This window comes from Rhinolophus ferrumequinum, chromosome 18, assembly GCF_004115265.2.
Source record: "Rhinolophus ferrumequinum isolate MPI-CBG mRhiFer1 chromosome 18, mRhiFer1_v1.p, whole genome shotgun sequence".
NCBI lineage: Eukaryota > Metazoa > Chordata > Mammalia > Chiroptera > Rhinolophidae > Rhinolophus > Rhinolophus ferrumequinum.
In genome coordinates, this window is record NC_046301.1 from 46,494,998 (window position 1) to 46,507,749 (window position 12,752).

Consider the following 12,752-nt stretch of genomic DNA (forward strand, 5'->3'; position numbering starts at 1 on the left):
CAACACAAAGAAGTGGTGAAGTAAGAGAAGTGTGGATTACTCATTTGAAAATTACCTTCAGAAGATATTTTACTTAAGGTGGTTTTCCTTATGCTTTGATAAGGTTCTGGTATACTTTGCCTTATATTGATCAATGTGAACTCTAAGAAAGCAAGTTAATTTTATGTCAGTAAGCAAAGTAAAACATGGATGATAAAGTTAGTGTCAAAATATAATCATGTAATCTGTGTCAATATCTGATACAACTTCACTGGTTCATATTATTATTATTTATCATATTATCATTATGATATCATATTATCATTATGATAATATTATCATATTATCATTATTATTTTATGGAGGTATAATTGACATATAACATTACATTAATTTCAAGTATAGAACACAATGCTTTGACACCTGTATGTATTGTGAAATGACTAACAATAATTCCAGCAACATCCATCACCAAACACAGTTATAGAATTTTTTTTCTTGTGATGAGAACTTTTAAGATCTGTTCTCTTTCAGCTGGTTCATATTACTAATGCTTGTTTTTATTAACAAGAATAATGTATAGTGTTAAATTATTGGGCACATACAATCTTCTAAGCATTGCTGTAGATACTTTATACACCTTAGGAGTGGAAATAAAGGGAATTTGGTGTTAATTTTATTTCTTCTGAAATTTGAGACAGAATCAGCACCTTATTTTGAATTTTGACATTGTTTGATATCCTAGTGGGATTCTATCTTTTGTCTTTTAGTTCAAATTAGATATCTCTCCAGTGTGAACACATGCCCCATTACTCACTACAATGAATTCGGGATCCTTGAAACAATGGCTGATTCCAGGTCTAGGGCAGGAAAAATCCAGGTTTAACCTAAAATATTTTATTGGCCAGAGAACAAAAAAATGCTCAAAGAATGATGGAGACATGTCAAAAAAACTCATGAGCTGACTTGAAAGGTATACTATTAACTAAAAGTCAGATAATCTGAGCTTCAAAAACAATAACAGTGATATAAAGCATAGCAAATATAAAAATATTTGATTACATAATGATATTAGAAAGAGGAACAGAGGGAGAAAGAGAGAAAAAGAGAAAATAAAAGCTCCTTTTTAAAGCAGAATGCCAGCTAATAAATGCAGAAAGAATGACAGAATTAGAAAATTTCTGTTGTGTAAACTTCCCAGTGTAGTAATTAATTTAAATGAGGAACATCTCTGAATGACAAACCACTAGGTGTGTCAGCTTACCGAGGGACAGAGTATTGACATGGTATCAAAGTATCACATAACACACTACTTATTAATTACAATGGGACAAAATATGCATTTATAATGGAGAGATCTGGCAGTGACTACTGTATCAAATGCTCAAGTTGGCATTGCAACAATGGCCTGGCCTGGCATTAGGTGCCTTCTGATACAATACAGTTTGAGGTAGTTAGCATCACCTAGGAAGGGTCTTTGCCAGCAACGTCTTGTTTAAATCTACTCCTGAGGACACCATCAGACAAATTCAGGTGGAACATTTTATAGAACAATTAGCCTGGATTCATCAAAGTGTCACGAAGGTAAGAGGTAGATGATACGAGATTACAGAGATATGACATCCAAATGTAATTTGGAGTTTGGTTAGATCCTGAATTTTTAAAAACCTATAAAAGACATTTTATAAACAAGTGGGGCAATTTGCATATGGCGTAGGTGTTGGATGCTGTTATTAAATTCATTTTTTTAAAGGCGGGGTAATTGTGTTGGGTTGCGTGGTAGAATGTCCTTGCTTGAGGGCGATATATGCTAAAGTATTTAGGGTGACGTGTCTTGTTGTTTACAACCTACTTTGGGATGGCTTGGCAGAAAGAAGTATTTGTATGAGTAGGTACTACTGTAAAGCAATGAAGCAGATGCAATAAAATTATTAATAGTTGGTATATCTGGGTAAGGGGAATACTAATGTTCATTGTGTCATTCTTTAATTTTAATTTTTGTGTGGGCTTGGATCTTTTTCAAAATGAAAAAGATACTATATGAGAATCATTGGGAGAATATAGAATGGATAGAATTTTTTCTATTCATTTTCATACCGCTTGTCCCTCACACGTGGTTATCATTCCAGGAAGTAAAAAATTCTTTGACTTGTTAGTTTTGCCTCTTGTGTGTTTAGCTCTGAGGACTTAGACTTGCCCTACTTCTCAGCATGATGAGAATGTTGCAGAGAAAGTGGGTTTAGATTTTTAGGATGCACTTTCTTTGCATCCTAAGGGCTCTTCTTTGCAATCAAAGGACTTTTTTGATTAATATGTGAAGTGACAGCAGGGACTTTGAGAAGACCTTGGTTCTTGTTATTCTCTGCAGCTGCAAGAGTGGGTTCCAAAAGGCCAGTGAAGAAATGCAGTAAAATACATGGGATGTTCCTTATGGTTCACGGGAAGGCTTAAAAGATTCCCTGGAATGGGTTGGAAAGAAATACCTTGAGACTTTTTACATGCACGTCTGTTAAATCTATCATGTCAGTGCATTTTATAGCATTTTGTCTGCCTCCTTTCGTTGACAGATTTTGGCAGCTTTGACAAGGTAGTCATGAATTTTGAACTACTTGCAAGGGATGTTCTTGGGTGCCTTCCACACAAGAAAAGATGATTGAGAGGAAAGAAAGGGGGTTTATTTTCTCATAAATTTTTATTTCTTCAAAGGTAAAATAGAACTCAAGTCACAACTTTGTAGTTGTTATAGACCTTTTGAAAAAACTGACTGATTGGTAAGTAACAAATTTCCTTTAAACAATTGTTGGGTGACGGCAGAGAAGATGTGGCACTATGGGATTTTTTGCTAAATGGAGATTTTGTATTAAAATATAAATAATGGGTGGCCTTAATTGAAAACCTGCTATGTCCTTCCTTTTAAGACAATAATTTGGAATTAGTCCACTACCTGTTCTTCAGAAACTCAAGAATACTTTAATGACTCTATCTTAACCTTTTTCATGTTTCTAAAAAGACCGAATGACTAGCTTTTATGTTTTTACTGAGTTTAGGAAGTATTTGGAGGATTGCAATTCTGATACGGGATTTGGCTTTCAGTTTTTCTTCTCCCTAAGAGCAATGACACAGCAGATTAAAGATTAATGATGGCTTGGAGGGAGCTGGGATATACAGAGTGTGTATGACTGTCATTGAATGAACAAGCATTGAGTATCCACCATGTACTGGACACTGTGCCAGTGCAGGTAAAAATACAAGAGATGGCATTGCCTAGAGCTATTTGGTAACCAACAATGATGCAAGAACACGTTTGGAAGAGCTTGGCTGTTTCCTGCTCTGATAGTATTCATGGGCTGATATTACTCTTCTCTGTTTATATTATATTAAATCCATGCTTGAAAGAGCTCTAACAAATCCCTTCTTGGACAATTCCAATTTATTCTCACACAATTTATTGGAGGAAATGAATTCCGTATGTTTAGTAATGTTGTTCCAGAACTACCTCCTTTATGGCTTATTTTTAGTATTTTGGGATTTGGTGGTTTGTGTTTATGGTCAACAAATGTTTGCTCTTCATGACTTTAATGTCCTTTTGAACACACCCACACCTCTTCAACCATTCCATCTTTCAGAGGTAAAAAGCTTTGCCTTCTTAGCCCATCATAATTTTCTCGTTACCCATGTGTAAGAGGGGTTGGCAGTGCTGAATACCATTAGCTTTCCCTCCCAACCCTGTTTCCTGTGGAAAAGAATCATAAACTTTCATTGGGATGTAGGTGAGAGGAATAGTTCTTTCCCTGGAATAAAAATATTTAGAATTTCCCTTGCAAAATTCTAGATCAATCACCCAGCGCTGTTGTATCGCTTACGGAGACTGGCTAGTGGCATTCTTATGAATGATCACATGTGATTATAGAGTTGTGGCCACCCCAGGAGTTTGCTCTCCCTGTGAGATTCTTTACATCAGCCATACTCAGAAAGTCTCGAGGGACAGTACACAAACTGCATTCTCATTAAATTTGTTTTCTTTCCATTATCAGTCACTCAAGGTCCTTTAAATATTCTTAATCATTTCTTCCTCAACAGTAGGAATATAGTCTATATATTTTACAGGAATATAGTTCATCTTTTGTTGTAGAAAAAGAAGTTAGGCTTTATGTTGAGCCATTCAACCATTATTGGACTTCGGCAATTGGTGAGGCTTTCACTCTTTTTTGCCAACTATGTTTCACATCTGTTTTTCATCTCACTTCCTTCCTTCAAACCTTTATTTTATGAACTAGTCAACAGTAGAGTTGTATGTATGGACTTTTAAAAGTATTTATTTTCCCACTTAACATATTTTAATTTTTGATGCTATTTTCTATTCATTATTATTTAAAATAGTATTATTCCATTCAGTAAATGTGCCACCATTTAATCCCATGTCATCGGACCATTTCTTTGCATTGCTCACTATTAAGATAGCATTGAAATAATATTCCCATAGCTAAAACTTTCAACATATTCCTGATAATTTTCTTAGGTAAAATTCTTGGATATGGAATTATTATATCAAAAGTAGGCACATAATTAATGCTTCTTATACATGTTGCCACGCATTATTATGTGAGAATGCACATTTCTTCTCACCCCCTACAAAACTGGGCGTTAAAACAATTCTCTGCTTGAATAAGATGCATTAAAAAAAATTCATGGTTGTTTGCATTTCTGATTATTATCAGTTTGAAAATTTTCATAGATTTTTGATTCCTGTTGTTTTATCTTGAAAAATACTCAACACAGTGATAAATCAGGGCCTAAAATATCATAATTTATAAGCTTGCCTATTGGCATCCAAGGAATATATCTTCTTGGTGTGTAGAGTTTTAAGGAAACGATGTCAAATTCATGCTTTTTAGGAGCACACTAATTTCTGTATCCCTCCCAGAGTGAGACTGCTTGATTTGCTGTATTTGATATCAGTATAAGCATCTATTTAAACCCATTTCTTTATTTCCTTTTTTTTTTTAACAGTTCAGGCATTTAATTAGGTTCTTTGTAATTAATTCACCAGTTTGTGAGGATAAACCCCATTTGTGAGAGCAAACACAGAGCGGAGGTAGCCCTGGAGCTGAGGAACAGCTTTGATTTTTGGCAGAATTTGCGAGTCCATGGCTTTCTGATTAATTTTGCGCTGCTCTGTAATCTCGAATTTCTCCTTCTCTGTGTTGAAGATTTCCCCCTCCTGGTGTCTGGGCTTACACAGCTTCTTCTTCTTGAAGTAAGCATCAGTGAGATATTTGGGGATTTTCACACCACTGATACAATTTTGGTGGAGGTGGCAATGACAAATTTCTGGTGTGTTCTACGCAGAGGAACTCGATGGAGGGACAGATGTCCAGTCACAAGTAGCAAGCCACTGCTCAGCTGATTCGGGAAAACCACCCTCTCGCCTCTATGGCGCCCAGTGAGGATGATCAGAATGGTCCCGGGAGTGATGCTGGCCCGCAGTTTTCTCACGTGCTGACTGAAGGGTTTCTTGCCAGGGCTCAACAGCTTTCAAGGCACATCTTCAGTAGGATAGTATCTAGGCATTTTGTGAAGTTTAACCACTCGGGTGCCACCATTCTTGTCACCACTAACTGGTTTTGTGACAGTAGCAAGAACCTTCTCCTTCTCTTTCTTTTCAATCCTGGATTTAGCTGCTGAATACTTCCTCTTCTACATGGCCTTTCAGGAATACGTAGCTGATCCGGAATATCTGCCAATTCCTCTGACCAGGACAGGGTTTCGGCTACAGTGGGGCTTCCCCTTCTTAGGAGTTTTGGCCTTGAGGTTAGCCTTCTTAACCCTGCCACCAGCATCAGCCTTCTTGGCTTCATGATTCTTCTCTTTAGTGTCCGGCTTCCCGGCTTTTTCACCCGCCATCTTGCAAGTTGGAAAAGAGCATTTCTTTATTTCTTTGAATTTTCTTTTTGCATTTGATATCAAATAGCTATATTTAAATATCAATGAATGGTGACTATGAAGGCTAATGGAAGTTCAGGTAGAATTCGATCATTTAGTGTTCATTATAGACCACTGGATCATTGTATGTATACTAGACCAGGCAATGACAGTTGACCTTTCCCAAGGTCCTAGGGGCATAAAGTGGATACCTTTCAGCTTCTCACATGTAAAACATATAACCCACTCAGAGAAAAACTGGCTGATCTTCCTTTTCTCCATTCTTTTGTTTTCCTCTCTTCTATATCTCTTTATTTCCATCTCTTTCATTTCTACTCTTTCCCTCCTACCTTACCTATTTTTTCCTCTTTTCTCACAGTTCCTTCCTCTGTGATGGTATAATGTATTTTGAATATTCATTAATCTTCTCTTCATAGTTTTTCTCCTCTTTTTTTCTCTGTCCCAGTTTATGCACCTGGTTGTTCTGACTCAATTTGTTCAGTAGAGAAGGATGTGATATGAAAGGAGTCTTCTCCTGGCTTTGAGGTTCAAAGACAGGTAGGTGCCAAGGAGAAATCTTGCTTAAATGTGAGATAAAAGTAGGAGTAAGAGGCAAGCATACCCAATCATAACATGGAGCGTTTACACACACACACACACATACACACACACACACACACACTAAAATGAAGAACCATATCCCTGTCTCTCAGCTTAAGAAATAAAAGAATTCTAGTAATTTTGAAATGATCAAAATGCCCCTCCTTCAACTGTACCCAGAGGGATAATATTAGGTGAACATTCCCATGTATTCCCTCAAATCATAATAAACACGTATTTGTGTTTTTCCCAAATGTGGTGCTTAGTTATGTCATTTTTTTTAAAAAAACATACTTACTAACTTCATCCAGTAGACTATGTTCCCTGGGCTTGAAATCCTGCTTCACCTCCTCACTGGGTATCTGGGTCAATCTGGGCAAATTATTTCATCGCTCTGATTGCAATTTTTGCATCTATAAAATGAGAACAATAATTGTACATAGTTCACAGCATTCTTGTGGGGTTAAATTATCTATATGGAACTTAGACAGGAGCTTGGTAATACTAGTAAACAATTTATATATTAGCTATTATCATTATTATTGCTACTGTTATTATAGTTTATTTACAGTCACTGCCATGTAGCATTTTACTATGTGTGTATGCTGTAATTGATGTATCCATTTTAATGTGTGGGACGTTTGGACTGTTTCCAGATTTTGACTGTTATGAACATTACTGGTTAGAATATTTCTGTATAGGTCTTACTGCACAAGGACGAGCATTGCTCTAAGATTTTAGGATATATTCTTAAGAGAATTGCTAGGTCATAGGATATGTGCACATTCAACTTTACTGCTAGGTGAAATAAAATCATTTTCTAAAGTGATTATACCAATTTACCTTTCTACTAGAGTACATGAGAGTTGCTCCATATACTTACCAATACCTGGTATTGTTTTACCAACCCTGTGGGCATGAAATGCTGTCTCTATTTGGTTTTCATTTTATTTCTTTGATTATAAGTGAGCTTGATTCATAAGAATTGTTTACATAGTCTAGGTATTCTTATGTGTTCATTTACATTGCAATTGTCCTTTCCAAATTTGTGCCTTGTGTTTCAAATTGTTTATAATATCTTTTGATGAACTGAAGTTCTGAATTTTAATATGACTGACTTATCAAACTTCTCCCTTATGGTTCCTGTCATGGTTAATTTTATGTATCATCTTGACTGGGCCATGGGGTACCCTGACCAATACAGGTTTTGGCACCAAGAGTGGTTCTAGAAGAATAGAATTTTAAAGATAAGTTTTCTGAATTGGTTTTGGAAAAAATTCAAGTTTCTTGAATTGGTTTCTGAAATTGGCTTTGTAATCTGATTGGATTTAAAGATGCTAATGGTTTTAGTTCCAGCAGTAAGGAGAGCACTGATAATCCATGGCAGGCAGGATGTAGCAATAGAGATATGCCAATTATCACCACTCAATATTCCTAATTGACCACTTATGAAAAGTAAGGCACTGAGTGACTGTGTATATGCTTTGAGACATTTTTGTCAGACTAATGAATATAATGAGATTGACTGGTTATTCCTAACGCCACTGGACAAAGTAGTGAAAGAAAAGAATGAGCTCAGAGATTCGAATTCCCAGCTTTCAAACACCAATAAATGACTTGAAAGCTTGTATGTGTGCCTGAAAGAGACCCTTCTTTCTTATAGCCACAGGACTGAGACTGCTAAATATCAAACCTAGAATCTCATCCTGCTACTGGCTGTATTAAAACACAAGATAGAATCCCAGATTTGTAGGGTGTTTACTGTTAAAAGTGGGGGCGAGATTCTCCAGAGGGTTGTCTATGCTCTGAATCAACATGCAATATATGGTGCTGTTTCTCCCATAGCCAGGATTCACAGGTCACAATGGAATGGTGACAATGGAAGTGGCACCACTCATTATTAACCCTAGTGACCCACTAGCAACATTTTTGCTTCCTTAGTGCTCTGCTGGGCTAGAGAAAGAGTAGTCTGGAATATAGGAGATTCCTTAAGGTATCTATCTTTTAGTATTACCTTGGCCTGTGATTAAAATCAAAGGAAAAGTACAACAACCGATCCAGGTAGGACTGCTAATGGCCCAGACCCTTCAGGAATGAAGGTTTGTTTGAGTCACCGCTCCAGGTAAAGAACTATAGCCAGCTGAGATGCTTGCTGAGGTTAAAGGAAATATGGGATGGGTAGTGGAAGGTAGTTACAAATACCAACTTCAACCATGTGTCTCGTTACAGGCATGAGGACTATAAGAATATTTCCTTGTTATTTTCTTATGAATATGTTTGTGTGTGTATGTGTATATATATTATATATAAAATACATTTATATATGTGTATACAGTTGACCCTTGAATAACATGGTTTGAATTGTACAGGTCCACAGTGAATTTTTTCAATAAATACTGTACATGTATTTTCTCTTCCATACAATTTTCTTAATAATATTTTCTTTCCTTCAGCTTACTTTATTGTAAGAATACAGTATATAAAATACATATAACATACAAAATATGTGTTAATTGACTGTTTTTGTTATCAGTAAGGCTAATGGTCAACAGTAGGCTATTAGTAGTAAAGTTTTTGGGGAGTCAAAATTTATACAAAAATATTTGTATAATTTTGACTGTATAATTGTTGAAAGTTCAACTGTATATATAATATATGGGATATCTTTGTTTTCTTCCCTCTCTCATTCCCTTATCATGTAACATAAGATATATTGACTCTATATCATAACATTTAAGCATTTTTAATTTTACACCATAGTATTTAAGTTATAGGACATCAAGGAGAAGAATAAACACCACTTAAGGATTTTACCTTTTCTTCTAGAGATGGGGTTAGTGTATTTTTGGTTGTAGGTAGGATAGTTACATTATGTTAAGTTGAATCATGGTCTTGTTATTGCCTTTATTTGGAGATTAAGTATGGTTTAAGATGTGTATGGTTGCCTAGTTGACAAGGGCTGGATTTGTAATGGTTAACTTTACATAGTAACTTGACTGGCAACAGGATGCCCAGACATTTGATCAAGCATTATTCTAGGTAGGTCTGTGGGATGTTTCTGGATGATCTGAACATTTGCATCAGTAAACTGAGTAAAGCAGATTGCCCTCCCTAATGTGAGTGGGCCTCACCTCATTAGTTGATGGCATAAATAGATCAAAAAGTTTGACTCTCTCACAAGTCAGAGGGAGCTCCTCCTGCCTAATTGTCTTGCGTTGACACATTGGTTCTTTTCTGCCTATGAACTTGAACGAAAATTTTGACTGTTTCTTGGTTTCAAGCCTATTGACATTCAGACTGCAACTATACCATTAGCTTTCCTCGTTCTCATGCTTTTGAACTTAGATGGGAACTTACACCGTTGGCTCTCCTGGGTATTCAGTTTGCTGATTGTAGATCTTGGGACTTGTTAGACTCCTTAACTGAGTGAATCAGTTCTTCATAATAAATCTTTTTCCCTTCACATTACATTGGTTCTGTTCCTCTGGAGAATACTGTATTCCAGTATTTCAGTGTTCCATAATACTGTTCTTCTCTGCATATGTTTGAGACTTCCTTTTGTTATTTGATTTTGCAGAGTTTGACTATTAGATACCTAGCGTGTTATTCTTCAAAATTATCCCAATTGGAGGTTTCTGATCTTCTTGGTTCTATACATTTATGTCTTTCGTCAAATTGGGGAAAATTTCAGCCATTTAAAAAGATATTTTTCCTGCTCCTTTCTTTCTTCTGTCTCCTTCATTAACATGACCCTTTGATAGTCTCCCATACGTCCATAAGGCTCTGTTCAGTTTTTGAATATAAAAAGGGACATTGAGGTAATATAAATAAAGTAGCATAAGGACATTGTTCCCACCCTATGTTTGGGGGGAAAAAAGGAAAGAAAATGGGTTTGTTAGAAACTAGAAGGGACCAAATGAAGCTGGTACCCAAACCTCTGAATTTGGGTGCTTCCTCACATTGTGATGGTCCCTCAGGAGCTCAGAGGAGGTGTCCCATGGAAGAGGGTTTCAGACCTCTGAGGGGACACGATGAGGTTATTTCTGCTGAAAAACTGAAGGCTCAAACCAACTACTGCTGCCATAGTGTAAGGCTGTTGCTGAGTCAAGAACAGCAAGCAAACAAAGAGGAATACGACCCTTTTCTCCCCATCCTACCCATTTCCCTTTATGCCCATCACTGGCAGAACCTAATGGGGCCAGATGGAAAGGCAGACACATGATTTGTAGGGTTCAGTTTCAACATCAAAAAACGGTACGAAGGGCAGCGTGGTGGGCAGAATTCTAAGATGGGCTGAGATTCCTACTTCATGCTGTACACGCCATGTATAAAACTCGTATCCTTGAATGTGGGCAGAACCTGAGGATGCGGTGGAACAGTGGGTCCCTTGATTAGGTTACATTAGATGGCAGGATGATGGGATAGTCACTCCTGTGAGTCTACTGTAAGTATGTAGACTCAGTCATAGCTGACTGGAAAGGGACCGGAAGTCAGAGAGGCACTCTCCTTCTGGCCTGGAAGAAAGCACGCGTCCATGTTGTGAACTGCCGAAATGGGCCACACAGTGAGGACCTGCAGGCAGCCTGTAGGAGCTCAGCGTGGTCCCTGGCTGACAGCTAGCAAGAAAACAGGGACCTCAATTCTATAATCACATCCTGCATAATTACATACAGCCCTGTGAGACCCTGAGCAGAGGATCCACCTAGATCTGCTCAGAATCCTGACCTGTGGAAAATGTGGAATAACAAATGGACGACATTGTAAGGTCCTGAGTTTGGGGTCATTTGTTATACAACATTGGGAAACGAATACGGGCAGGTTTGGAGTTGAAAGATGATCGTGTAATAACCTACACATCTATGTAATTTGTAATCATAGGATAAAAAGCATTTGTTATCTCAAACAATAACCTGAATAGAGTAGGCCATTTTAGTGCGGTTAGAGGCTGCTGTAGGGGTGTTCAAACTGTAAAAACTGATGGAGTGTAAATGCTGGCTGTGGTGCCATGATATTAGAGATGGAAGTGGAGTTCTAAAGGAGTAGAGCTGCTGTTAAGGGGACCCAGGAGGAAGGGTAAATCTGCTCGAGTGTGGGGTGCAAAGGTGGGGGGAGTCTGTCTGTGGAGGCAGCTCTGAGAGTAGTTACTCATTTTCAATCCTCTTGAAGTAGAGCTGGAAAGGACTTTAGGTACTAGAAGAGCTGAGGACTCTTGCTTTTCCAATTGAAGGTTATCCCATGTGCCAGGAAAGATTGCATGTACATCACCACAGTGTCCAAGTCATACTAACACCATCGCCCAATTTACCAAATGCTCATGAGCCAATTGATGTTAGCTCATAACCATTTGGTAAATTGGGCAATTTACCCAAGGGGAGAAGAAGCAGGAGGAGTAGGAGAGGAAGACTTCAGACCATAATGCTGATCTGACAGGAGAGAAGGAAGGAAAGAGGTTTGGGTAGGTGAAACTTCATATTGCAGAGTGGCTCTGAGGAAGTCTTGGCTAGGCTGATGGGGAGCTCCAGAACAAAGATTGTCTGCCAGCAGAGTCCTGAGTTGAGTAGTAAAGACTCAACTTTGCTGCTCCAGCTCAGTCATTGGCTAGTAACCTGAGAAGAGGATGGATTCCGGTAAAAATTCTAGCCCAAGTGACAGCTAGAGGCTGTCTGCCCAGCTACCTCCATCCCAGCAAGTTCTCGAAGGGCAAGTCAGAGAAGAGGACCTCCATAGCTAACAAAAATACCATTTGTATCTTTGTGAAAGTAATTTAACATCCAGTTTCCCATAGGAGGGGTAAGATAGCCGGGTGACTCAATTCTTAATGGAACGAATGCCCATGATGTGGGACAAAAGATTATATAGAAAAGAAACACAACACTGACTTTGACTGGTGGAAGTTTCTGGAAAGAAGGGCATGTTAGGTTCCATAGTGATGATTCAAACCATAGAGTGGGGAGTGACAGAACAAGAGTCTTAATCCCCCTGGTAAAAACTGAATTAGAAACTAGAGCCATGAGCAAGTGTCTATTTTTAGTTAGGTCAAATACATAGAGTTGCTTTTGATATTGCTTGGGTTTCTAACAAGCTGAAGCAGAAAAGCCTGCTGATGCAGTAAATTTTCATCACCAAGCTAAAATGCAGCTGCCCTGAAACCAGAGTCATTCCAGTCCTTTCTGACCTTAAGAAAAGAAGACTCAGACTGGTGAACCAAATCCAGAGGAAAACTGAGCAATGACCGATATTAGTTGTAGCTT

General features: G+C 37.8%; 1 protein-coding gene and 1 pseudogene across 1 annotated transcript in view; both read right to left on the minus strand.

The window, feature by feature from the left end:
• Positions 1 to 12,752, minus strand: part of LOC117037930 (zinc finger protein 333) — a 1,118,586-nt gene that overhangs the window by 91,391 nt on the left and 1,014,443 nt on the right. The window lies entirely within an intron of this gene.
• LOC117038466 (60S ribosomal protein L6-like) lies at positions 5,018 to 5,883 on the minus strand (annotated as a pseudogene).